Source organism: Trichosurus vulpecula, chromosome 2, assembly GCF_011100635.1.
Source record: "Trichosurus vulpecula isolate mTriVul1 chromosome 2, mTriVul1.pri, whole genome shotgun sequence".
NCBI classification, from domain to species: Eukaryota; Metazoa; Chordata; class Mammalia; order Diprotodontia; family Phalangeridae; genus Trichosurus; species Trichosurus vulpecula.
Window position 1 is genome coordinate 343,504,088 of NC_050574.1, and position 27,728 is coordinate 343,531,815.

General features: G+C 38.6%; 1 protein-coding gene across 2 annotated transcripts in view; it reads left to right on the plus strand.

Annotated features, from left to right (window-relative positions):
* LOC118840108 (limbic system associated membrane protein) overlaps positions 1-27,728 on the plus strand; it is an 837,829-nt gene that overhangs the window by 656,578 nt on the left and 153,523 nt on the right. The window lies entirely within an intron of this gene.

Here is a 27,728-nt window from a genome sequence, read left to right on the forward strand (position 1 = left end):
CAGGGAAGAGAAAAGAGAGGGGAATAAACATTTATATAGTGCCTACTGTTTGCCAAGCACTGGACTAATATTATCACATTTACTCCTACTAAGTGTCAGGCACTGTGCTAACTAGCAGCTCATTTGATCATCGCAGTGACCCTGCAAGATAGGTGCCATTCCATTATTACTTCCATTTTATAGTCCAGGAAACAGACAAACAGAGATTGACCGGCCCAAGGTCACACAGTAAGTGTTTGAGGTCAAATTGGAACGTAGCTCTTCCTGACTCTAGACCCAGTGTTTTGTCCACAGTACCACCTAGCTGTCACAGGATACAAACAGAAACAAGCAAGAAGCAAACAACTCAATAGAGGAAAACTATATATATATGTATATGTATATATGTGTGTGTGTGTATATATATATGTATATATGCATGTATGTGGGGCAGAACTAGAAGAGGTGGAGAGAAAGAAGAAGAAAAATTCTAGTCAAGAGGGAGATAGAGCATGCCTGGGGTCTCTCTTGAAATAGTGATCCAGGTGGCTAAATAAATCACCAGAGAAGTGATCAAGGCCTCAGGGCAGAGTTTTCTCCAGGTTGGTAAGGCAGCCTACATAGAACGTTCAGCACAAAGGGGAAAAAATCATGTCATGATGACTGAAGAGCCACTAACAGGAAGAAAAGATATGGCTCTGGCTTAGAAGCAGTGAGTATGTGTAAATGAATCAAACTTTTCTTTAATAATGAAAATAATTAGAAAGATCTTTGTTTCTATGAGGACATATTAAAATAATTCATCAAGAAATCAATGAAGGTCAGGATGACAGAAGGGGCACATCAATACAAAAATGATACAATTATGCCCTGATTCATCATCTCATGCTATCACAAAATCTTAGAGTTGGAAGATGTCTTTCAAGAAAGCTGTACTTAGGGCACAGAAAGCAGAGATTTTTCACAGGGAATTGAAATTTCGAGGATACTTTTTTGAGGGGGGAAGGCAGGGCAATTGGGGTTAAAGTGACTTGCCCAAGGTCACACAGCTAGTAAGTGTGTCAAATGTCTGAGGCCAAATTTCAGCTCAGGTCCTCCTGACTCCAGGGCCGGTGCTCTACTCATGGTGCCACCTAGCTGCTCCATATGAGGATACTTTTAACATTCTCTACTCATAGAGACAGGTGAACTTCACAACTAGTTAGCAGCAATTAAGTAGGAAGATGGGATGGTTTACTTCCTCTGCAGGTGATTTAATCCATAGCCCACCTTTTGACTTCTAGCCATGGTTTCCCAGTCTTCTGGGATCTCCTCCAGTCAAAGCTGTCTCAAAAACTGTGGGTGTTCCCTAGATTCTATCCTAGGACCTCATCTCCATCTATGCCCCCTTGATAACTTCTTCAGCTCCCACAGGTTAAATTATCACCTCTGCACAGATGACTCCTGGATCTACACATCCAGCTCCAGTCTCTCCCCTGAGCTTCAGTGCTCACATCACCAATTGCCCATTGGACATTACAAGCTCAATGATCTAGATGTATTTCAAACTTATTGTGTCCAAAATGTCATTCTCTTCTCAACAAATCTACTCACATTCCACACTTTCCAATTTCAGCAAAAGGCACAGTCATACTCTCAGTCTCCTAGGTTTTTATCCTCCATATTATGCTCACCTCCTCACATTCCCTTATTCCACATAGCCAATCAATCACCAAATCCCACTGTTCATACTATTATAGTATCTCTTGCATCCCTTCTCTCTACTCTTCTTACTTAAGCTCCCACCTTATTTCAGGTCCTCATTCCCTCTTCCCTAGATTATTTCAACAGCCTCTTAAATTAGTCTTCATGTCTCAAGTCTCTCCCTACTCCCCCATTCTATACTGTTGCCAGAGTAATTTTCCTTAAGCACAGATCTGAACATGTCACTCCCCTACTTAATCAACTCTAGTGGCTCCCAACTGATCCTAGGCTGAAATATAAACTCCTACATTTAGCTTTTAAAGCCCCTTTAAAAATGACTCCAACCTATTTTTCCAATGGGTATTACTCTCCTTCTTGTGGCCTATCCAAACTAGCCTTTTCAGTAATTCTTCATAAGACCCTTCATCTCCCATCTCTGTGCCTTTTCTTTGATCATATCTCATGCCTGGAATGCACAGCCTCCTCACTTTTGCTTCGTTAAATGCCTCTTTTCCTTCAAGATGCAATTTAAGGACACAAATCTTTCCTGATCCCCATCCCTACCAAACTATCCTGTATTCAACTATGTGTTTGTATTTATTAATTTTATATTTATTCTGTATATACTTACATGTGTATTTGTCATCCCTTTTAGAATGTGAGCTCCTTGCAAATTAAGGCCTGTCTCATTCTTTGTATTTGTAACCCCCATGCCTAGGGAGGTCCCTGGCAATAGTATATGTTTAATATAAATTCTGGTTGATTAATTGATTTGATTATATTGAACCAAAATCTTACTGCCTTTAATCTTCATCCATTGACCCTTACTGGGCCTAAGCAAAATAAGTGTGGCCACTCTTATAAATGACAGCTCTTTGAGTACTTGACAGCAATGATCAAAACTGTCCTTTGTCAACAAACTATGTTTGTTGACTGTGTGAAAACTGTGTTAAAAAAAACAGTAGAAAGCTACCAAAAGAAATAAAAGATAGGGTAGTTACTTTTAATCTCAAGAATAAAAAATCCCCACTTTCTTTAATTGATACACCTATGGTATCTTTTCATAAATATGTGGCAGGGTCATGGTTAGATATTATTTTATTCATGATAGAACTATGCTCATCCTGCCATCCTCAAAGACCATAGAAGGTTTCTTCTTCCAATACTGCTTTATGGGGGAGTAGAACACCCTTCACCTCTGGTCTTATTTAGAGAGGAAGAAGAAAGGGTTAGGAGAACTAGCTAGGTAGAATAAGTTTGCTGTATAATGGTGCCATGGGGTTCCTACCTTGGGCACCTGTGGAACAGCTTTGATCTACAGAAAAGCACAATATTCCAGGACTGGATAATATATAGGACCTTGACTGTACTGTAGGAATTTCAAAGTAATATATCCTGTAAGTAGGAATCAGAAGCATATCAGAGCATCATCATGGACATATCTTTTTTTCTGTCCTTCTTTCTCCATAACTAAGTTTGCTTATAAATCAACTCCCCTCTCACTCAAACCTGTTTTTTTCTGGTTGTATGCATCCAAACAGCATTGTTTTCATGTGATTCAGTTTCTCTCTCTCTCTCTCTCTCTCTCTCTCTCTGTCTCTCTCTCTCTCTCTCTCTCTGTCTCTCTCTCTCTCTCTCTGTCTCTCTCTGTCTCTCTCTCTCTCTCTGTCTCTCTCTCTCTCTCTCTCTCTCTCTCTCTCTCTCTCTCTCTCTCTTTCTGTCTCTCTCTCTCCACCCCCCTCTCTCTGTGTCTCTGTCTCTCTTTCTCTCTCTGTCTTGCCCTGAGGGCTATGAGCCCTCAACTGCCTGCCCTTGTCTTCTCTCACTTTTTCCATTTGTTATGTCCATTTCCATTTTTCTGGCCCTATGATTGCTGCTACTGAAAAAGTCCCTGAATCTTAAAAGCTTTTTTAAAAATGTTTTTGTTTGTTTGTTTTTTGTATCCCCATGGTAATATCACTGCATCTGTCTATCTGAAGGATTTGGCAGGTCGATTTCATCCTGTCAGTGTGATCTAGTACAAGAAAGCCCAAGAGGCAACTCTGCTTTAGTGCCAGGCACACAGTAGGCTGTCCAAAGCAATGTTATCCTTTAAAGGCAACTGAATACATCCACAGCAGCTGAAATAGTTGAATGGGGAAATGTATCTGATATCCAAGCCCCTGAAAAGACAAGCTCTCACAAATGCAAATAGATAAGACTGCTCCCTGATCCTTTCCCAAGTCCCACTCTATTTCTTTGCCTCTCTCCAGGGTTCCCAAAGAATCTCTTTTTTTTTAAAAAAAAGTCTGATTTGGACACATATCTTAAGTATGCTCCTGCCACTGATAGTACCAGTACTTGGGCTGTTTCTGCTGTGCTGTTACATACAATGTTCAAGTGTTTCTGCTAAAATGAAGCAAGGCAGTGTTTCAGATGATCAAAGAATCACTAGTATTTGTAAAGAGAAAGGGACAGATAGAGACAGAGAGATAGCAAGACAGAGACAGAGACAGAGAGAAATGGAGACAAAGAAAGAGACATAGACAAATGTATATAGAGACAGAGAAAAAGAGAGTAATAGAGGCAGAGATGGGGGTGGGAAGAGTTGAGGGACAGTGAAACCATGTAGTATAATGCTGGAAGGCTGGCATTGGAGCCAGGAAATCCTGGGTTCAAGTCCTGTGTCTAAATGGACAAGTCATTTAACCACTCAACATCTTCAGTCACTCTCTAAGATTATAAACTGCAGAGAGGTGCCAACCTATGTTCATAGAGGAAATTCCTCATGGGGAGCTCCATACACCGGTGAAATTTAATTACACACACACATACACACACACACACACACACACAAATGAAATGATCACTTCTCCATTGGATTGGTCTAGATACTTTTATTTTTTTCTTTAAGATCAATTTGTAGCCCATGAATACATGACAGCCAGATGATAAAATTAATTATAGCCTAAGTTTGTTTAGCAAGTTGAAAATTATTTCACATACATTATCTCATTTGATTATCACAACTCTGAGTAGAGGATGATGACATGAGGTTTACAGATGAAGACACTTGGAGAGTTGGGACTCAAAGTCATCTAATTGTCTTTGTACTGTAACAACATGAGTTGTAAAAGTATAGTGAGCAGTATTTTGATTTGCTATAGGAGATCCACACCAGAATAATCAAGAGTTTTATATTATGAGAAAAATATCTTGTAAATCTTAAAAGCATGTACAAATGTATCATCATCAGCATAATCATTGTCATCATCATCATCACTGTCTTTGTCATTATGCTGAGTTTCAAACCAAGGTCAGATGTATGTGGAAGGAAAGGGGCCTTGAAAGTAAATCCCAATCAAGTGCTTCTCTTTGATTTCTCCGTCACCTTCTCTGCTTCATTTTCTTACTGTCACAATACTGGCACCCAGGAGACCAGGGCTTGAGCATTTTTACTGAAATTACAAGGCCTTAAGTATTTGTGGAAGATAGGAAGGAAAGGAAAAGTTGTGTGGGATCTTAAGAATGAGAGAGAATGGCAGAAACAAGCTGAAAACTGAAGGGAGGTGATTCATAGTAAGTAAAATTCTTATCTTTGGAATGATCTTTATAGTCAAGTATGGGTAGCATTTTGGAAATTCTCAATGATTTTTAACCAACTAATTAAATTACATTGTTCAAAGCCTGATTTTGGTGAGGTCAAGAAGCTATTTTTGAGCCATGCTCAGTTCCTCCATGTTTCACACTTCATGCCAAGGAATGACAACCTCACCTCTCAAATTAATCAATGGGATGGGTCTGTAATTATCTTCTTGCCTCCCCCGAAGCCACTAAACCTTTTTTTCTCAAGTTCACAAAGTTTGATCTCCTCTCCACCAATTTCCCAGTATATCCTCTCCCACTACCAACTGAGTCTCTGGTTTATAATAAAACCAGTCTCAGCAGGGCTATTTTCTTCTCACTCTAAAGCCCCTTTTAACTCTACTATTATACAAGGACTGATGGAAGGTGTTGCCTAAATGTTGTGGCTTAAAAGTTCTTTCCTTCAACTTCATATTGGTCTGAGGAAGAATGTAATAGGAAATCAAGATACTTCAAGTACAACAAAGAAATTTCATTAAACAAAGTGATAAGGCCAATAGGAACCAAGTAAGATTTGCTCTGGATAATCCACCATTGAGAATGGACTGTATTAACAAAATGCTTCATATCAAATCTAAACTTTGTATCTAACTTAGTGCCTTACATGGTACCCTATTTGCAATGGAGGTTTAATAAACATCTGTTGAATTGAATCAAATAACCAAGGAGAGATATGCTATTTAGTTAGAAATGATAAATCTCTTAGATCAATTTTTATTTTTAATTGAAATTGTAATATCTGATCTTTGAAGTATAATCTCAAGGTAACATTAATGTTAGGTTCTAGCATTGGGGAGCTAACTAGATGTCAAGACTTCCAGATACCCTTCCTTGGTTCTCAAACACATTTTAACATTCTGTGGTACAAGAAGTGAGAAGACCTGTGTCATTACCTAAGCCTCTCTTGCCTCATTTGTAGGATGTTGATAATCCCTTATTTATTTGAAGGCTATACATACTCTAGACCAGATAAGCCTTTGTTTTCTATTTTAAGAGCTAATAATAAGTTGCTACTGCTATCTCATCAACTCCAAGATTTCCCCAAATAGTCTGTATTCTGAAAAATTCTTCCTCTGGTGCCCCAGAGGTACCAAGTTCAAAATATAAAACTGTAGCTCCTGCCAGCAAGCTTTGGACTGGAAGAGGTCTATGGCCAAGACATATCATTTTCTCCCGCCATGTCAAATTTCAGATTGTTCCAAAGGCTCTATTACCCTGTGGCCTCTCAAGTAAGAGGAGTTTGTGATATAACCCTGACATATCCCCCCAGGATTACAGTTGACTTCAAAAATTTCCAAGGAGTTTGCTTTGAACTGGATTCACTGAGATCAAACAAGGATCCCATGGAAAGTTTCCTCTTAGTCTCTCAGGCAGTTCTGAAGTCCTTGTGTTAAAGTTCTGCTGAATGTAAACTCCTTGAGGAGAAAGACTGTCTCCCTGTCATTGTATCTCAGATATCTAGCATAGTGACTTTCAAGTAAAATATTTTTTTCTCCTATTCCCTTCCCAAAAGGCTGTTTTGCTTCCGACCACTGCCTCTTAATCTACTCTCCTTATCACCCCTCCCATGTTTTCTTAGCCCTTTCCCCTCCTATTTCCATGCTGGACAAGATGAATTTCTATACCCAACTATATGTGATGGAGGTATAGTTTTCTTTCTTTGAACTAGTTTAGATAATGATGAGGTTCAAACATCGATCACTCCCCCAACCCAATTTTACTCTCCATTGTTAAAAAAAAAAACAACTCTTCTTTGTATGCCTGTTTTATGTGAGATAATTTTCCTCATTCTTCCTTGCCCATCCCCCTTCTCCTATATATTCTTCTCACCTCTTGGAGTGGGGGAGATGTCTGGCCCAGTCTTCTAACTATTACGTCCTGCTACTTTTAGAGCTATGTCTGGGTACCTCTAAGTTTTCAGTGCTTCCAAGGTGATATGACGTGGGGAGACTTCTGGTCACTGCCTTCTTGGTCTGTGTGTTCTGATCCTTATCCAGGTAGGACCCCTACTCCCTTGTGACTACAAGCATTCTGTCACCTGGAACTGGGTAATGGGTGATAGAGTTGCCGTATGAAACCCAATTCTGAGCCCAGAGCTAGCACAGGTAACCCCTGGAACCTCCTTCTGAATAGGTGTTCAGTCCCCCTACTATGGGCACTGAAGGCACAGCACTCCTGGCATCAGTGCTGCTGCTGCTGCCGCCACCACGGCCTTCAAGCCCTGCTTCCACCCATCATACTGCCAGCCCCCATCCAGTGTCCACAGACCTCTCTTGTTCTAAGCTACCCTGGGCTGGAAAAATGACTCAGCGTGGCTTTTTGTTTGTTTTCCAGCTCAGAATTTCATTTGCCATGCTTTTTAGAATTGATTAGAGGAATGTGTTGGGAGAGCTTGGAAAAAAAAAATGTTCATTTCACTCCACCATCTTGGCTCCCAATAATAGAAAGCCAATAAAATTATTTTAATAACACATTTTGTTTTTCTATCACTGTCACTGTCTGATATATTCTTCCCCTGCCCCTTCCCAGAGAACTCTTCTGTATAGCAAAGAATAAAAAAAATGAGGTAAAGAAGTTCAGCCAAACTAATTGATGTATCACCAGGGTCTAAATGTATGAGCAGTGTCCTATACCCATAGTCCCCCTACCACTGCATAGAAGACCGAGACATATTCACATAAATTTTTCTTTGGATAGAAACTTGGTCATTATAATTTCGGAGCATTCAGTTTTGATTTTGTTTTTCTTTCCTTCACAGTGTTGCCAGATTTTTTAATATTTTTCCCTAGTTTGAGCTCTTTCATTTTGCATTAGTTCATTTGTGTGTTTCCATATTCTTCATATTCATTGCTTCTAATAGCAGAATTATATTCCATTGCATTTAAATGCCACAATTTCTTTAGTCACCAATAATTAGAACTTAGCATATGCTTGTTGATTTATTTGTAGAATCTAAGAACTAACTTTTGAGCCACCCATTCCCCAAATGTTACATACAAACCCATAATAGATTGCTTTCTGTGACTACCCAGCTGGAATGGGTCACTTTGTTTCACCATAGGTCTACATTCCCAAAGTTATCCAAATCCATCCTGGTTATCAAAAATATGAACCAAGATGCTGGACGGTCATAGGGCATTCAAATGATAAGTATTGTTTGGTAAAACTTGTTCTAATAGCTTAATATAGCAAACTATTTTAACATTTGGAAGTGATATTGATAGGTTGCTGAACTGTTTGTCAAGGCCTATTTTAAGGTATTAAATTGGGAGTTCACCTTTGCAGTGTATGGTTTAGTATAATAATAGCCCTTTACAACATAGCATAATAGAGCTGAAAGGCCTCTCTTTACACATTCCATAGTCCAGCCTCCTCGTCTTAACAGATGAGGAAACTGAAAGCCAGAACGATAAAGCAGCTTACCTAAAGTCATATTAAGTAGGAAAGAGGGATTTGAACCTAGGCCCTGTGAGTTCAAATGCTCTTTTGGTTTCATTATGAAATGCAATTTAAATTATAAGTGACTTGGTCTTTTTATTAAGGATAACAGTGCACAGACCCAAAGAAATCAGCTTTGATAGCATAATATTGATATGGCCTTATTTTAGATGAAACCAAATACTTTGTAAGCCTGTAGCTGCTCACTGATATCAGAAGATAAACTATTATTGAGAACAAGTTCAGCTCTCATGGCTTCAGTCATAGAGTCTTTGTTCCCTAAAGAGCCTCTGGCAAGAGAGTATAGTCAGGAATTTATAATCACCATGAACCGTAATCATCATTATATACCAAGGGAAAACTGTTAATCTTTGTTTAAATTTAAAGAGCACTTTAGGGGCAGCTAGGTGGCGCAGTGAGTAGAGCAGCGGCCCTGGAGTCAGGAGTACCTGAGTTCAAATCCGACCTCAGACACTTGACACATTTACTAGCTGTGTGATCTTGGGCAAGTCACTTAACCCCAATTGCCCTGCCTTCCCCCCTGCAGAAAAAATAAATAAATAAAGAGCACTTTAGTGCCTACTATGCGCATGACACTGTGGTAGACTTTAGGGGGAGATCCAGCCTCAAAGAATTACAGGAATCTTAGGAGGGGGAAGCGGTCTTAGTGGCAATCTGGTCAAACATGTCCAAGATTCCTTTCTATACCATTTCCAACAAATAGATGTTCAACATCTGTTTGAAGGTCTTTAATGAAAGGGAACTCACTACCTCCTGAGAGAATGTATTCCATTTTTGTATATAACTGTAAGTTGGGTATGGAAATTCATCTTGCCTAACCAGGAAATCGGAGGTGAAAGGGCTAAGAGAACATAGGAAGGGTGGTAAAAAGGAGAGCAGATTGAGGGAGGCAGTGGTGAGAAGCAAAAGAGCCTTTTGGGCCAGGGACAAGAGAAAAAAAATCTCTATCATTTTTTCTTCTTACATCAAACTTTCTCTTCACCATTCTCCCATTGTCCATAGTTCTGTCCTTGGGACCATGCAGAACAAATCTAATCTTTATGACAATATAGAAACATTTAAATTTAATTCATCTGTTCTCCCAAAATCCTCACCAGTTCCTTTAGTGAGTCCTCCTATGATCTCCAGTTTTAGCAACGAACTGGTCATTGTCTCCAGATTTTATCTACGTCTTCTTAAAAAATGGTGAGCCCAGAATAGACATTTTGCTCCAGTCATGGCCTGAACAGGAAAGAGTGTAGTGGAACTGTTATCTCTCCCTTTCTGGATATCTCTTCTCTTAATGTGACATAAAACTTAACCTCCTTTACCTATTAGGTAAAACTATTGGCTCACATTAAGTATACACTTTACTAACAACCTCAGATATTTTTCACAGTAATTATTGTTGTCTGAAGCAGCCTTATATACTGGATCACTGCTAGACTTAAAGCCAGAAAGACTTAGGAATGAATTTCAGTTTCTAAATATATTGGTTGTGTGGCCCTGGGCATGTCACTTAATCTTTCAATGATCTAGGAAATTGGAAGTGGCAGAAGTGATGCTTGGCATGGCAGAGGGTTTCTCATTGAGGGTTCCCTATACGAATGAAATCAGTGTCCTTATCCCCATTCCTATTGTTGCCTTCGCCCTGTTTTCTCAGTTCTGTACTTCTTAAGTTGATTTTTTGAATCTGTGTAGAACTTTACATTTGTGCCTAATGGATGTTATTTTATTCAATTTAGCCCATCATTCCAGTCTATCAAAATCTCTTTAAATCCATATTCTAATACTCAACTTATTAGCTCTCTCTCCAAGCTTCATCTTCAAATTTGATAAGCATGCCATCTATTACTTCACTCGGAAAAATGGGAACAGCACAAGGCAAATGACAGCTCCTTGAGAACTCCACTAGAGGCCTCCCTCTGTCTTGATATTTACCCAACCATTCATACCTCCCCTTCGAGTCTAGTCATTCATGTATTTCTAAATCTACCTAACTGCACATCTACATTTATTCTACATCTCTACATTTTGTCCATAAGAACAGAATAAGAGACCTCTTCGAATAGTTTGATGAAATCCAGGAATACTGTGTCTATAACAGTCACCACTCCATCAGAATAATTACTTTGTCGATAATATCACCAAAAGAAATAAGTTTAGTATGGCACGAGCTGTTCTTGTTGCAGTCATGTTAATTTCTAGTCATCAGTAGTCCCCCCTCTAATGGCTCACAAACCATTCCTTTGATAATATTTTCTTAATATGTACTGTCCAAATATTTGTTGTCATTGTAAGCCAGGATTTAAGTAAACACCTAGAGAAGGTGCAAGGGCTCACGCCTTTGCCATGTGCAGCACATAAAAAGCAATGAGGTGATTAGAGCCAGTAGCTGAGAGCAGGAAGAAGGTCTTCAAAGACACCAGGATCTCATACCTGTTGCTGAGTCCTAGGAAAGTAGATTCTAAAGAGGCTGAGAAATGACTAGCCTTTTGAATAAATAAAATTCACCAACCAGACAGAACAAGAACCAAGGTACATTAAGGATAAAATCTAGCAGAAGGAGGCTAGTCACAAATGAAGAGGGAGCTAATAAGAATAAAGTGATTCATAATGAAGATCATTCTATCCTTACAAAATTTCCCCTGTAATTTATGATTCTTTCCCACTTTCCTCCTATCCCCAGATGTGGTTCTTTGTATTCCATAGTAGACCCTTAGAAATCAAAATATAATCAAGATTTGGCACTATTTTCAAGGATCAGTGGAAGGGAGAAAAGTTTTATCAAAGGCTAAGTTCAAATAAGATTATATCTGTAAAGCGCTTAGCATAGTGCTTGAATATGGTAGGTGCTACAGAGATGCTTATTCCCTTACCTTCCCCTCTAAATTAGTTGTTGGGGAAGACGTGGTAAATATCAGAGGGCCCAAGCTTGACTCCCAGTGCTTTTGCAGCTAGGTGATTCAGTGGAGAGAGTGCTGGCTGGGCCTGGAATCAGAAACACATGGGTTCAAATCTTGTCTCAGATACTCACTACCTGTGTGACCCTGGGCCAGCCACTTAACCCTGTTTGCCTTAATCTGCTGGAGAAAGAAATGGCAAAACACTCCAGTGTCTTGGCAAGAAAACCCCACAGACAGTATTGGTATGCTATGTTCCACAGGGTCACAAAGAGTCAGACATGACTGAATGATTGAACAGCAACGTTACCTTAAGAAAGTTATTCTACTTCTTTGAATCCATCAGGTTCTTCATATATTCAATCAGAGAGTGGGATTAGATGACCTCTGAGGTCCTTTCTAGCCCTACATCGATGATTCTTTGAAACCAGAGATCCTTTCCATTTTTAAATCAATGATCATACATACATATTTCTATCTCTCTCTCTCTCTCTCTCTCTCTATATATATATATATATATATATATATATATATACACACATATATATATATATGTATATATATATATATTTGTAGGATACACACATAGAGGATATACATATGTAGAAGATCTATATGTAGAATATATGTGTATATATATATATGTGTATATATATATATATATATGTATGTGTATACACACACACCCTAAATATCTAGGGTTTCTAACCCTAAAATTTGTTTCTAAATTCATTTCTAACTGCAACCCTATATGATCAAGCAGAGCGGATCTCCATAGCCTTCAGAAACTGGGGGATGCTATTTGGTGCTCCATGGAGTGGGGCAGGAAGGACAAGGGAAGAGAATAAAAATGTATATTATGTCTACTATATGATCCAGCCACTGTGCTAAGTGCTTTCTTTAAAAAAAAAAATCTTATTTTATTCTTACTATAACCCTGATAGGTAACTACTTTTTGCCCCCTTTCACAGTTGACAAAACTGAGGCAAAAGATGTTAAGCAACCTTTCTTGTGTGCCGCGCACACAGCTTGTAAGTGCCCAAGACCAGATTCGAAGTCAGGCCTTTCTAACGCCAGGCCCAGGGCTCTTTCCACCGTGCTACCAGCTGAATCTTTTCTTTTCCAAGCTAAACATTTGCAATTCATAGAACTATAGATTCAGAGCTGGATAGGGCCTTACATTTCTCTGAGCCCCATCGTTTTATAGGTGAGGAAGCTGAGACCTAGAGACATGAAGTCATTCACCTGGGGTGAGCCAGACACCACTAGTAGGTGATCTCCCTTCCGTCGCCCCTTTTCCTGTGAAATCACCTCGGGGGCTGTCGTCATCCTGTTCACTCTCTTCCATGTGATCTCTAGGTTGTCAATGCCTTTTCTAAAACACAATGGCCATAATACAACACATCACTCCAGAAGGAGAGGAACCACAGCAGAGTGCCACAAGGGCATCACCTACCTGGGACTGGACACAGTGCAAAATTTAATGCAGCCCAAGATCCTATTACTTTTCTTCCCTGCCCGTATCACACTCTTAACATATTAAGTTAATACAACGCTAGAATGCCAGGGTCATCTTCATGGGGAGAGTAGTAGAGACTTTGTATTGTTATTGCTATCGTGATCATTTGAACTGTCATTATTGGGACTACTTATTATTATGACTACTATTTATTTATTATTTTATTACCAATCCAATTATTAGATGTCGGCGTATTTGGGAGGGAGGCAAGGCATATAAATACAGAAACTGGGAAGATTGGAACTTTTTAAAAATGTATACTTAACATTTCTTCAGAGATGGAAAAGAATTCTCCTATTCCCACTTGAAGCATGCCTACTATTGTTCAGAAAGGTTATTTAGCAGACCGTACAGTACAAACTGACCTGAGAACCACAGTTTAGTTTTGCCTTATGGAAACTTTTTTTTCTTTTTAACAAGCAAGCCCTTCTTTTCCTCTGAAGGCTGACGGAATAATGACCCTGGACAATATCAAATCATTGTCTGCGTGTTCACTGGGAGAGCTAGACTTTTATAAGAAAGAGCAAATCATAATAGCCATACGCTTGAAGCAAGACAACATTAGTGACTGAACTCGGAAGATCAAGGGAGACTAAATTTGCTTCTAAGATGATTTCTTTTCTGTCTTTTTCTTCCCTTTGTCTGGCCTGTCCTCTTTTTCATACTATGGTTCTGCATTTCTTCAATAAACAGTTAGCCGAGTTATTAGATTATTTGTTTGTTTACCCATTTTAATATCATCCTTTATAAAAGGATGGAGATACTTTGCAATAAGCAGAAGACATTTGCTAGAAAAGAGAGAGTACCGGTGTAACACATAGAGAGACAATGAGGTGTGGTGGAATGAACATTGATTAGCAATCAGGAGACAGAGGGTCTTTTACTGGTTTAATAATTAATAGCTGGGTGAACTAAGGTAATTTATTTTTGCTCTGTGTCTTGGTTTTCTCATCATGCTTCCAACCAAACTGGCCCCCTTTCACTCCTTTATCCATGGTATTGCATCTCCCATCTCCATTTCTTTATGCAGACTGTCGCTTAGGCCTAGATTACTCTTCTTCCTCATTTCTTTTTTTAAGCTTTTTTTCTTCTTTTTAGTGGGAAGGCAGGGCAATTGAGGTTAAGTGACTTGCCCAAGGTCACACAGCTAGTAAGTGTGTCAAGTGTCTGAGGTCAGATTTGAACTCAGGTCCTCCTGACTCCAGGGCTGGTGCTCCAATCACTGCGCCACCTAGCTGCCCCACTTCTTCCTCATTGCTACCGCATGAAATCCTTAGCTTTTCTCAAAGCACAGTTCTGGTGTCACCTGCTATAAGAAGGCTTTCCTGATCCTAGTGACCTCCCACCTCAAATTTCTTCATGTTTGCTTTGTATACATTTTGACTTTACTTATCTGTGTTCATGTGATTTCCTCTCAGTGAAATGTAAGATCCTTGAGGGCAGAGCCTGTTTTATTTTTGTCTTTGTATCTAAGGATTGCCATTTGATCTTCTAGCACACTGCCTGGAATATCATAGGTCTCTAAGAAATGCCTGTTGAGTGGAATTAAATTGAAGACACAATACGTATACTCAACCTCGCCAAAATAGCTGAGACTAACGAGAATCCCTCAGTGTGTATATTTTCTTTCAAAAACTCTTCAGGTGCCTTCTGCATGTTCCAGATAAAATTCAATTCAACAAACATTAATGTATTATGCCAGTACTGTGTGCAAAACCCTGTGCTAACTCTAGAAGTTAGGGATGTAAAACTATAAAATAAGTAGGAAAATAGCACTTTATAGCTTCTACTCTGGAAGACTTCAGAACACTTTAAAATTACATTTAATTGAGGAATACAGCTAGGTAGATATCATCTTACCTTGAATGAATCTTATCTATTGGCAGTTGCTGACCCAATTAGGGCATCTTAAATCCAGTTGCCATATCGAAAAGGAGCCAGGAACTGTTGCTTCTTGTCGCTTTTTTCCTATAACAGGCAGATTGGTATAATACTAAAGGTGCTGGATATGGGCTAGTTAGGTGTCACAATGGATAGCATGCTGAAGTTGGAGTCTGGAAGATTCCTCTTCCTGAGTTCAAATATGGCCTCAGATACTTACTATATGACCCTGGGCAAGTCACTTAACCCTGTTTACCTCAGTTTCCTCCCCTGTAAAATGAGCTGGAGAAGGAACCACTCCATTATCTTTGCCAAGAAAACCCCAAATAGGGTCACAAAGAGTCAGACATGACTGAGAATGACTGAACAACAACTGGATATGAAGTCTAGAGGGCTCCATTTAAATTCTGGCTTTCATACTTTACCTGAGTTTCCTAATCTGTAAAACAAAGATGATAATAGTTACCTTGCCTGTCTCCAAAGTTTGTCACAAGGAAATCACCATGTAAATTTTGAAGACTTATAACAATGAGTTATCACTTTATACATTCACTAAAAGTAGTCATAGACCTATAGACTACAACATCCAAATGACATAATAAAAACAGAATCAATAGAAGCCGCTTATATAGCACTGATCAACCAATCAACAAGATTTTATTAAGTGTATACTATGAGCAAGGTCCTGTGATAGGTGTAGGGGATACAAAGGGAAAAAACGAGCAAAGATAGATAGATAGATAGATAGATAGATAGATAGATAGATAGATAGAGTTCCTGAACTCAGAGGCCTGGTATTCTAATGGAAGGAACAACATCTATCTAATCCCAGGATCACTGATTTAGAGCTCAGAGGGACTTTAAATCTGATTTAATCCAACTCTCTAGTTTTACAGATGAAGAAAACTGAGGTAGTTAGTCCTAAACACTATGCCTGCAATTCTGATAGCTTCCACTAGGTGAATTAATGGAGCCTGTTAATGGGGATTAAAGGCCAGATAGGTATCGCAATGGATAGAATGCTGAGCCTGGAGTCAGGAAAGTCAGGAAGACTCAATCTGATCCTGAGTTCAAATCTGATCTCAGACACTTACTAGCTGTGTGACCCTGAGTATGTCACTTAACCCTGTTTGCCTCACTTTCCTCATGTGTAAAATGAACTAGAGAAAGAAATGGCAAACCGCTTCAGTATCTTTGCCAAGAAAACCCCCAAAAGGGTCATGAAGGATACATGATAATGGATAAAGATTTCAAAGAGGCTTTCATTAGGCACAAGCCACATAGAAATAAGATAATGTACTTATTTCTATATTCATTGTGTGTGTATGTGTAGTCACACACTATGTTGTATTCTTATACATAGTATATATATATATATATATGTATATATATATATATGTATATATATGTATGTATATGAAAATACATACTCATGCACTTTATTCAAATAGCAGCGTGAATTTTGAATTATGCTAAGAAAGTGCTAAAATATTTCTTCTAGGTATTTACTCAAAGTAAGTCAAAGATAGGAAAAAAATAGTTCCCATATATGTCCAACTGGTTATAGCAGTACTTTTTAGAGAACGAAAGAAGTGGAAACAAAGTAGCTTTTTATGGATTAAAGGAAGGATGAATAAATTGTGGTTCATGAATGCAATGAAGCGTTACTGTGCGGTAAGAAATATGAAGAATACAGAGAAGCATGGGAGAATTTATATGAAATGATGCAAAGTGAAGTAGAACCAGAAAACAGTATGCACAATGTTAAAAAAAACCTGAAAAATATTTCTGTGAAATTACAATGAGTAAGCTCAGCCCCAAAGAAGAGAGATGAGAATGCATTTCCCTCTCTTTGCAGAAGTGAGGGACTATGGATGTGGATAACTGTTATAAAGGAATGTTCTCTGGGAGAGGAAAGGGGCATAATATAATGGGAAATGAAGGTGTCATAACAATAAAAAGTTTTAAAAGTAAAGAAAATAAAAATGCAACAGCACATTTAACTACTGAATAAACTATCTGCTAATTTTTTTAAAAAGATTGTTTTAACTTTCTTATTGACTAAACTTCTACTATTATTAATTATTGCTTAATCTAACTAGTATTCCCTTAGGCTTAAGTTACGAATTCTTCTTAGTCCTTTCTTAGAGTGACTCTAATTAGAGTTACTCTAATGCAATAGTATTATAATTCTGCGGGGTGAAGGCTCCAAAAAAATAGGTAAATTTTTAAGTAGAGAAGGAGTTTACTTCCTTAAATATACTAATTAATTTTAGGACTACAGTGTCAGATTCTTTTAGAGTTTTAAGTTGAAAAGCCTCTCCTTGCTCATTCTTACCCCACTTGTACCCCATGGCTAAAATTGCAAGCAGCCCCCAAAACACGGAGTCAAATGTTACTCATAGTTTCTCTCAATTTCTACAATCAAGAATGGTTATATTAAGTCAGCACCTTACTATACCATTTCTTCCAACTATTTATTCCATAGTTAGATTTGTCATTTACTGAAGATAAAATGGCTCTCATAATTTTCTGTGGATTTTGTTTTGTTTGTTTGTTTGTTTTTTGAGGGGGAAGGCAGGGCAATTGGTGTTACGTGAATTGCCCTAGGTCACACAGCTAGTAAGTGTGTCAAGTGTCTCAGGCCATATTTGAACTCAGGTCCTCCTGACTCCAGAGCTGGTGCTCTACTCACTGCACCACCTAGCTGCCCCTCTGTGAATTTTTATAGTGCCTAGAGCATCAGGAAACTGAAATTGGTCTCTGATGCTCGCTACAATCTTCATCCACCACTCAAATCTCTGGCCTTGGAGTCAGAAAATGTATAGCTCTCTCATTAACTCTCTATATGACCTCAGGGAAATTATTCAACTTATTTAGGCTTGTATCCTTATCAATTAGTCAAAAATAATTTAAGTACATATCATGTACCATTTACAAAAATGAAACAATCCATGTCTTCTAGGAGCTTACATTCTAGCAGGGTACATGAATGAATGAATATTCAAATGAATGAATGAATGCATAAATAAATGGAATGAATGAATAGATGGAATGAAAAAGCTTTTATTTAAGTGATTGCAATGTGCATAGCCCTGTGTTAAGTCAAATGGAAATGTCCCCTCATTCTTAGAGTCCAGAGGCAAAGCAGATGGTAATAGATAGTCAAGGTTTTTCCCACTAATAAAATCATCCAATTTCTGCTGTTAAACCTTTTGACAGTGCCAAGACCTTTGCCAGAATGAATCTCCCCAAGGGTTGTTTCCAAGAGAGATAGTTACAGAGACTGGGAAGAAGCAAGATTTGTGATCTAGGGGGTACTTAGTCTCCCAGGGTCCTTGAACTTACCCGCCAAATAGTGACAATTGAACAGCAGTTGATCTTGGCAGTGGTGAGGAAGGTGAGCAATTCTCTATAGTGATTACTCATTTCAGTGATGATTATGGAATATGGGCAGAAAGTGGACCTTGTGGTCTTGGAGGCACTGTTATTGCAAGATTCTATAGATTCAGGGTCCTCACTATCTCTTTTGGGCTCTGAGGGAAGATAGTGGTCAAAGTGATGGAAGTTTGATTTGCTCAGAACATACTTCTTCTTGTTTCTACCTTACGATCTCTTGCTGTTTCAATACGTGTGTATATACACACACGCAAACACACAATTGCATATGCATGTGCATGTACACACATACGTATGCATACATATATGTATATGTATCTATGTATGGTTACAAACATGCATACTATATATACATTCAAATATATGGTGTATGTAGGTATGATCTCAGGAAAACAAAAGGGGGAAACTGATAAAATATTGACATATGTATATGTATGTAAATATTCATACATATATAACACATGTGTGTAGCTGTTTCTCATACATTACATGTCTTCTTCTGTCTATTTCCTATCTCCATGCACTAGTTGTTCCTTGTGTCTAGAATGTATTTCCTCTTCATCCTCCTCCTTTTACAATTCTTAATTTCCTGCAAAATCTAACTCAAGCACCACCATTGAGTGAAGCCTTTCTGGATTCTACCAGCTTAAATGCCCTTCCCCCAAAAAACAAAATCACTTTGTGTCTATTTTACTAAATAACTACAAGGTTATGGAAGATACACAAGATGCTAAGAGGATCAGGAAGGGTTTCAGAAAAAGTGGTGCTTAAGATGTTATGAAAGAAAGAAGAGATTTTGAGAAGTGGAGGTATGGAGAGAGTTCATTTCAGGCATGAAGGATGGCTAGACATAAAGACATAAAGACAGGAGATGGAGTTTCATTTGTGATGGACAATACAAATGCCAGTCTGACTGGACCACAGAATATGCAAAAGAGAGAATAGGTAAGATGCAGCATGTACACTATATAGCATGTATCTATAGTATATAGCATATGTGTTATACTATATATCATGCTAGCTGTGATATATAGAATATGTCATAGCTACTAAGACTTAAAAATTAGTGTTGGATCAGATGTTTTTTAAAATTCTTTTAAGCTTGTTGTCTAGTGAAAGATAGCACTGTATTTGGAGTAAGACCTGAAATTAGGTTCTGCTACTTATGACCTGTATGACCCTAGTCAGCACACTTCCCCACTACAGAACCTCAGTTTTCTCATCTGTAAAATGAGAGTATTGGAATAGATAATCTCTTAAGTTTTCTTTTCAACTCAGTGCTATGATTCTATGAAGAATAATTTTAGGTAGAAATGGTGCCACCACTGCAAGAATAGAGAAACCCTAAATCAAATGTTTCAGCTGCCATCTAGTGTTCCAACCACCAGACAATTCTTTTTCCATTAAGTAAATCTGTAGCTTTTGGGGGCAGAATTAAAATGAAAGGTACTTAAAAGTGTTATGAGAAAGTAGACTTTTCTCAGATTCCCAACTTACTTTCCATGTTCCAGGTTTGAGTAAATTGTGAATATGTGACTTATAGAGTAAGTTAATGCCCCTGCTTTGTGGGCGTTCAATAAATGCTAACTGACTGCAATTGAAATGATACCCAAGTTAAAATCCAATTTAATACCAAAATAGTAAAAGTTTGGCTTGATCACAAAGTCACAACTGACAGGATTGACTAGGACAAGGATTGCAAGAAGTAATGTGAAAGGAAGACGGTGGTAGGGAGTGGCAGAATTCCGTAGGTTAGATTCTGGGTTCTGTTAGAACACTGTTTGCTGTAGAAATGTGTCATGACACCTTGCTAGTTTTTACAAATCTTCAAACATTTTGCTATTGCTTGAAAATTGTCATCTTGTGAAAATTCCTATCTCACCTTCTCCCTCCTATCCTCCCTTCTTTCTCCCAACCTCCCAACCCTCAAAATATTTCTGTCCTGGTATTAAGACAAACAAAGACAGTAGGTGAAGAGAGAAACAAAAAGATAACTATACAATCAGTAAGTGTAAAGTAGGCTTTTTGAAATCATTTCCCAGGGGAAGTAAAGAAGGGGATGAGGAGATAGTTCGATATATAATAGCAGATAAGCCAATACTTAATGGACCTACAAGTTTCAAGGACCAACATCACTTGAAGTACCTGAAAACTCTGGTCATTCTCCCCCCTGAGGACCATCCAGACATCAACTGTTGCTAGCAGCTGTTGTGAGGGTGAAAGACCAACAAGAGCACACAGAAGAGCTGCTAGCACAGGTTCTTTGATCTGCTTTTCTAAGGAAACAAACTTTAAGGGGTTAACAATTTCACTTTAAGTAAGCATACATATATCATTCACTTAGTGAATGGGGGAAAGATTAGCCCACTGCACTTCAGAGCAAATACAAACTGAAATTACAAGCATACATTATGAACAGATCAACTAACATAAACCAGTCTATGCATAGCAATAAATAGTTACCAGAGAAGCACCAACATCTGGGTTATCAAAGCCGGGGTCTTGTCAGTAACACTCTTTCAATGAGTGTGCCCCCAAAGGCAAAACACCAGTCTCAGACCTCTTATACCCTATTCAGGACCCTGAGGGTTATGGCCAACTTAGCATTTAGGGTGTGGGAAATTCTTCAGTCTCTAGCACCACATCACGTACAATCAATGACCCATTGCCTTAGAGCTGAGAAACACTCCAATACAAAAAGATTCCACTTTAACTGCCCCATTCAAACAAAGGCCAGGCTCATTAAAGGCACTTGATAGCCTTAGCATCCAAAAAGAGAAGAACAGCAAAAAAATCCTGCCCTGATTACCATTACAACTTATTGCCTGGTGTTTGTTTCAGTTTCAAATTCCTCTTTTTAACACATCTTTCTGTCTTTCTAAGAGAACACAGAACTCACTTCAGAGACTCTCCTCACTCTAGTTTGTTCATCTTCTTTGAGTATAGATTTTTTTATCCCTCTTTCTACTCATCAGAGTATCTGGCTACATTTAAGTGAGTTTTCTTCTCTTGCCTTTTTTGCCTTCCTCTATTCTCTTCCTCTTATCTTCCCCACCCCAACCTCTTCACTTTTTCTTTCTCAGCTAAGATGCAGCCAAAGAAATTCCACATGTAGTCAAGTGCCTGGCAAAATTATTGAGAGGTGGAAGGATCTCAGAGGGAAACCGCACCAGTTAACATGTGAAACCAAAAGAAAACAACAGACTCAGGAGCTCTGTAGGGCTTCATAAAAAATGTATGTTTCAATATTTTATTCATCACTTTACCCCCTTTTCTTTTCTTTTCCTGAGATCACACCTAAACTTTCTAATGCCTGTCATTCTCTTACTTTTGGTGCATCAAGCTTCATTATGCATGTCCTGCCCTCATTTTTAATTGAATAATTCGACTCTTAGCTCAATAAAGAGCATCTTTTTTTTCCTCCCAAATCCCTGCTACCCCCTTATGTACTTTTAAGGCTACAGAGAGACATTCCCTTAACTAGAGCAAGAAAGAGGAAAGCCATAGAATCATAAAATTTTTGAACTAGGAAAACCTGAGGGGCTCAGGATCAAAAAATCTGGATTTAAATCCTAGTTCTGTTACTTAGTAGCTGTCCACCTAGTAAGCTTGGACACATCATTTTGCCACTTAGGGACTCAGTTTCCTCAACTATAAACTGGAGATAGTAATTCTTATCCATCCTGTAGGAGCGAATGATATTGTGTATATAAACATACTTTGGAAACTACATGTTATTATATGAAAAGCATTATTATTATCTCTTAATTCAACCCCTCATTTTACAGATAAGGAAAGAGAGACTCCAGAGAAGTTAAATGACTTGCCCAAACTAGGATCCAAGACTCCCAAGTCTTAGTTCAATGTTCTTTCGATTCTATCATGTTAAAGTCGTGCTTCTATCTGATGTAAACAGACTAAGGAAGAAGTGACTATAACAGACCTTGGTATCAGACCAACAGAACAGAGCATTATAATGTTCAAGTGCCGGGACCTTTCTCAGGGCAGTGATCCATTGCTTGTCCATTGGAAGTTACGGTGGGGTGCAGTTCTAATGCACAGAGAATCTTCATTCTGCTGCATAGTACAGGACAAGGATAAGATATAAATTTCTGGAAGTCATACCTGGGAGATGCTTTATGCTGAATAAATTTAAGTATTCATGTCACAAGGCCAAATATAAAAGCCACTTGTATAAGGTAAGAGACAGAGATGAGAGAGCTGTAAGATGAATGCTACTGATTCCAGGAAGAGATGGAGAAATAATGTTATAGGGTATATGGTAAGAAAGAGGCTGAGTGAAGAGCCACTCCCTCTCGGCTCTCTATCCATACACGATACACATGGCAGATTGATAATCCTAAATCACAGATTTGGTCATGGAACCCACTTTCTCAAAAATCTTCAACAGCTTCCTACTGTTTCTGGAATGCTAAACTCTCATTTAAGACCCTCCTCAATCGTATTCTTACTTACTGCTAAAATCTTATTTCATATCATTTTGTTGCATTCAACCCTAGCTTTATCTGACATTATATCACCTTCCCCCCCAGGACTTTGGAGAGGCAGTCCCCCATGTCTGAAGTGACACCCTTTCTCATTTTGCCTCATAGAACCTGTTAACTTCCTACATGGAGTCTTTCCTAATATCTTCATTTTTTTAATATCAGCTCTGTCTTGAAATTAGTTTGTATAGACGTATGTATTTATGTGTATATGTATATATACAAGGGGCATCTAGGTGGCTCAACTGATAGAGTGCCAAGCCTGGAGTCAAGAAGTCTCATCTTCCTGAGTTTAAATGTGGCCTCAGATACTTACTAGCTATGTGACCCCGGGCAAGTCACAACCTTGTTTTGCCTCCATTTCCTCATCTGTAAAATGAGTTGGAGAAGGAAATAGCAAACCACTCCAGAATCCTTACCAAAAACAAAACAAAGCAAAAACCAACCCAAATGGGGTCACAAAGAATTGACTGAGCAAAATACATACACACACACACACACACACATGTTTATCTGTGTATGATGTATGTATGTATAAGTATACAAGCGTACATAAAAGCTACCCCCATTCACCCCACTCAAGCTTCTTGAGGGTAGGAAGTATTTCATTTTTCTCTGTGTATCCTGGCACCTACCAGAGTGCATTGGACAGAGCAAGTACTTAATAAAGTTTGTTGAATTGAAATCCATTGAATTACAGTATAGGATCACTACTATAATCAGGGGAGATGCTCCCATATAATTTTTGTAGGGTTATACTTTAACAATGACCTACAGAACTAAGGTGATATTGACATGAGAGATACCTCCTGAGAGAGGGAGCAAAGTGTGTGTGGCGGAGGTGGGGGGAGTGTATAAATATATATTAAGAAGAGAATAAGGGGAATGCTGGGGTATCTTGAGTCACATGCTGTAAAGGTCTTTTTAGTCCAAAGGCCCATGTGTCCCTGCAGACCTACCCTGTGACTTAAAGCCCGAGAATCACTCTGACACTTTATTTTATCCTTCACCTTTGTGAAACAATCACATTAGAGGAAAATGTGGTGCTGAGAAAGCAGTTTACTCAGCTGGGGGTTAGCAAAGAAAATCGTGCACAGCTCAGTGGTGACCTCTGTGACAAGCGAAGTGTTAGTTAGGGGCCTTGGGATTTGCAGGAGGCTGTATCCATAGCCTTCATCAGAGGCTGCTGGGCATTTGGGAAGGAGGTAGACTAATGAAGGGGAGGACCAAAGTGCTGTAGTCGGTGATGCTGGTGATAATGACCTTCTTTCCCATCTGGTGGGAAATCCCAGAATAGGGGTGAGAGGCAGGGTGCTGCTAGAGGCGATAACATTGGGGATGATCATCAGACTGGGGAGCTCATCATTTGTAGCCATCAGTAACCCTATAGCTTTGTTCGTAAGGATAGAAGCACTCAATATGGACCTGTAACTGGTTTTAAGACAATTTTTCCTTAACCCACTTATGTGGTACTAGGCCATATTACACTAATATTATCCACTGTGCTTGGCATAGTGGATATTGTAATAATAATAATAATTAATAATAATAATAAACATTTCCATAGTACTTCAAGGTTTGCAAAGTGCTTTCCATACATTACCTCATTTCATCCTTAGATAACCCTATGAGTTAAGACCTATTACTATTCCCATTTTGCAGATAAGGAAACTGAGGTTGAGAGATTAAGTGATTCACTTAGGGTCCCACAACTAGCACATGTCTGAAGCAGCTTTCAAACTCTGGTCTTCCCGACTCTAAGTTCAGCCTTCTATCCACCAGACCACAGCGCTGCTGGACTTGAAGTCAGGAAGGCATGTGTTCAAATGCCACCCCAGATACTTTCTGGCTACGTAATAATGGATTCAAATACTACCTCAGACACTCATTATGTGACCATCTAACTTATCTAACCCTCAGTTTTCTCATTTGTAAGATGAGAATGATATCTATATAATCTCCTTCCCTGGGTTGTCATGAGGCTTAAATGAGGAAATATATGTAAAGTGCTCTTCAAACTATAAAATGTTATAGAAATGTCAGCTTTTGTTGTTACATTAAGACTTAACAGTTAAACAAGTAAATGACAGATTCTATTACTGTGGTGTTTAGTGATCTAGACCTGCAATACATAGTGTAATATGTCCTTTACAAATCAGGTCTAACAGATTTTCATCCTCCCATGGAACAAGGAAGAGTTTCTTAAGGTACCAGGCCATGGATGACCCTTCCCATTGGTCACCAGAGAAATTTAACTTCATTCAATAAACATTTATCAAGTGCCTATAATTTGTAAGGAAATGAAATAGGTTCTAGAGATATAATAATGAGTTTTGAACCTACTCACCAACCAATGAGCTTACAGACTACTAGGAAAGATAGGACATGTATGTATAGGTGCATGTTGAAAGGAAGCATGTAGATAGAGCTTTGGACTTGAAGGCAAGAAGAACTAGATTCAAAGTCCACATTTGACACTAGCTATGATATGACTGGCAAATAACCTCTATAAGCCTCAGTTTCCAGATCTGTGTAATAGAAATAATAATACACATTGTGCAGAGTTATTGTGATGTTTGCATGAGATAATGTATTTAAAGCTCTTTGTATAGTTAAAAGTATTAAATTATATTTCAGGTAGTATTATTATTACTGATACAAGTATAGTATGAGAGAGAGTGTAATCAGACCAAAGGAGAAATCCAGGTATTGTGTTTCAGGAAAACTGAAAGAGGAAAGAACAAATTTGATGTGACCTATTGCCCCATGTACAAGTGAGATCCCACATGAGCATCTGGAATCATGATTAGTAGTAATTTTGGAAAACTTGTCGATCCAGTTCTTCTCCCCTTTTATTTTGATTGAAAGGAAAAAATAGCAGTGCTGGTTTTAGAAAGTCTGTACTGATTGGGGTGCAATGCTAAGGAAAGTTACTTGTTTTTCCATTGTAGAAAACTGCTTTCTTCTTTCCTCCACCTCCCACACATTTCCATCCCTGTTGCTGCTGCAAATATGGTTAGCCTTTCAGCCTCTAGGCCTTCAGGACAGAGCAGCTGTGTTCTCTCATTCTAAATGTTCACTGATATTTCAACTGCCATAGGTTTTATTCCAATAAGAAAGCCTGGTAGGCCATAAGGGTAGTTGCCAGCTGCTCTACTATACCTGAGGCCAACCTTTGGTAATTGTGAAGAAGGCAGAGTTTGTTTTGTTTCCTGCATCATTTTCCTTATTTACTGTGCCCTCAGTGTTCTTATCTGGGTTTCCTCATTCATAAATATGTCAACTTATAGAATTATAGAGTTGGAACGCATTGTAGAGATTATGCATACAATTACCTGCATTTAGGATTCAAAGCTGCTTCTTTGGGAAATGAAAATCAAACCCAAAGAGTCTAGAGAAAGTGTTCAGGTCACCAAATCTGAGAGCTGAAGTCCAAAGAGGGAGGTTTAGGTCAGTAGGTAAAAACAGGGCAGGTAGGTGGTACCAGGCCAGTTAGTCAGGAAGACCAGAGTTCAAGACACTAGCTGTGTAACCTTGGGTAAGTCACCCTGCCTCAGTTTCCACATCTTTAAAATGATCTGGAGAAGGAAATGGCAAACCACTCCAGTTTCTCTGCCAAGAAAAGCCCAAATGGAGTCACAAAGAGTAGAACATGACTGAAATGACTGAACAACAACACCAAACATAAAAAGAGACATGGATGAGGTTCAAACAATGGGCTAGGAAGCCAAATAGGAGGTCATTTTATCATTATAATCAACTAACATTGCCAACTTGTGAAGCTCTAGGAAGAGATAGGAAAACTCTAAGCAGCTACCTCTTGTGTTTCTTAAAGGAGGTCAGCCCCACCATCTGAAGGTCATTTCTCCATCAAAAATTGCTTTGCCTACTGCCTTATCTCCATGAGTACTTCTTTTTCTGGTCCTGTACAAACTCAGTATTGACTAAACTAGACTATCTGGTGTTAGTGAACTTTGAGTGTAAGTGTAATGAACTTTGAATTGAAGTCCCAACTATGTGCTATTGGGGGCAGGGGAAGATATTACTAACATCTTCTCATTTTACAGTTAGCTTTGTATAGATTCAGATACTTTTATTTATGTACTTGCATTATTATACATTAGTTCTGAGGTTGGGATTGGCCATTCTTTTTGCTAGTTCACCCTGTTTTTCTGTTTCAAACTATGACCGTGAACCCCAACTTTTGATCTCTAGTGAAGGTCTGCTTGGATTACAAGTTCAACCTTTGGAATCTGTTCCAAATCTTTATCTCTGCATGTACCTGTCTCAGCTGCTCTGGTGGTAACTCTCTGACATACTGTTTTGTCTCTAAATCCTAGGCTTTTGACATAGGTTCTGAGCCTTAGCCTCTCTGTTGTATTACAACATCATAGATACACAACTGGAAGGGAATGTACAAACCATTTTTTTTCCCAAGTCCACATTTTCGTTATGAAGAAACTGGGGGCCCAGGGAGGTTGTAACTTCTCTAAGGTCACATTGTAAGTACCAGAGACAGGATCTGAATGCAACTTGTCTATCTCTAGAGCCACAGCACTGTCTGCCATGCTAAGCTGCCTCCTACTCTTTTGTCATTTGGATATGATATTTCCCCAACTGCCCTCATTTCCTTAATATAGGCCCTTCTTTGTTTTTCCTGAAATCACTCTTTAATTCAGAAATTCACATTCATGAAGCAATCTCAGTTTTATGGGGATTTTTTTTTTGAGATTTATGAAGTACTTTCCTCACAATAATCCCAAGAAATCAGTCACCACATGTTATTATCTCTATTTT